At 45.1% G+C, this 563-nt stretch overlaps 1 non-coding gene across 1 annotated transcript; it reads left to right on the top strand.

Annotated features, from left to right (window-relative positions):
• The first annotated feature begins 212 nt into the window (after positions 1-212).
• On the top strand, positions 213-286 carry trnan-guu (transfer RNA asparagine (anticodon GUU)). The gene has a single exon. It is a non-coding gene; the product is annotated as a tRNA-Asn (tRNA).
• Positions 287-563: the final 277 nt, after the last annotated feature.

The following is a 563-nucleotide window of genomic DNA, read 5'->3' as shown; positions in this document are numbered from 1 at the left end:
CACCGGTTGTGGGAGAGCTGGTTGGTGGTGACATGGAAGTGTCTGCAGTGTGCGGGACCAGACTGCTTCCACACATCCACAATGAATGTCCCTCCATTTATTTGGGAAAAGTACAACTGAGAGTGGACAAGTTCCATCCCGGTCGGAGCAATCTGAAGCTTTAACTGACTGACACCCTGGATTTGGATGTCTTGCACCTTATACGTCCATCAGTCTCTGTGGCGCAATGGGTTAGCGCGTTCGGCTGTTAACCGAAAGGTTGGTGGTTCAAGCCCACCCAGGGACGAAATGTTTAACTGTTTTTCCCCGAGTATTCGGTGCCGCACAATCCCAGGTAGTCATTGTGCGTTTTGGCTGCACGAATCTATTCCGCAAATGTTGCCAGCAGTGCTGTTATCCAATTAGTTCCCACTCCAATATTTTATGAGCATTCAGTTCAAGTAAAACGATAACAATTTTTTACATGGATCATGTTCCATCCAGCCCATTAGAAATAAATTATGTTATTGGGTTTAAAGAAACTGGTGGATATGATTCTATTGGTACATATATAGAACTGGAAC

This window comes from Pristiophorus japonicus, unplaced genomic scaffold, assembly GCF_044704955.1.
Source record: "Pristiophorus japonicus isolate sPriJap1 unplaced genomic scaffold, sPriJap1.hap1 HAP1_SCAFFOLD_1283, whole genome shotgun sequence".
Taxonomy (NCBI): Eukaryota; Metazoa; Chordata; class Chondrichthyes; family Pristiophoridae; genus Pristiophorus; species Pristiophorus japonicus.
The sequence above is the reverse complement of the archived record's forward strand: the minus strand, read 5'-3'. Positions and strand labels throughout refer to the sequence as shown.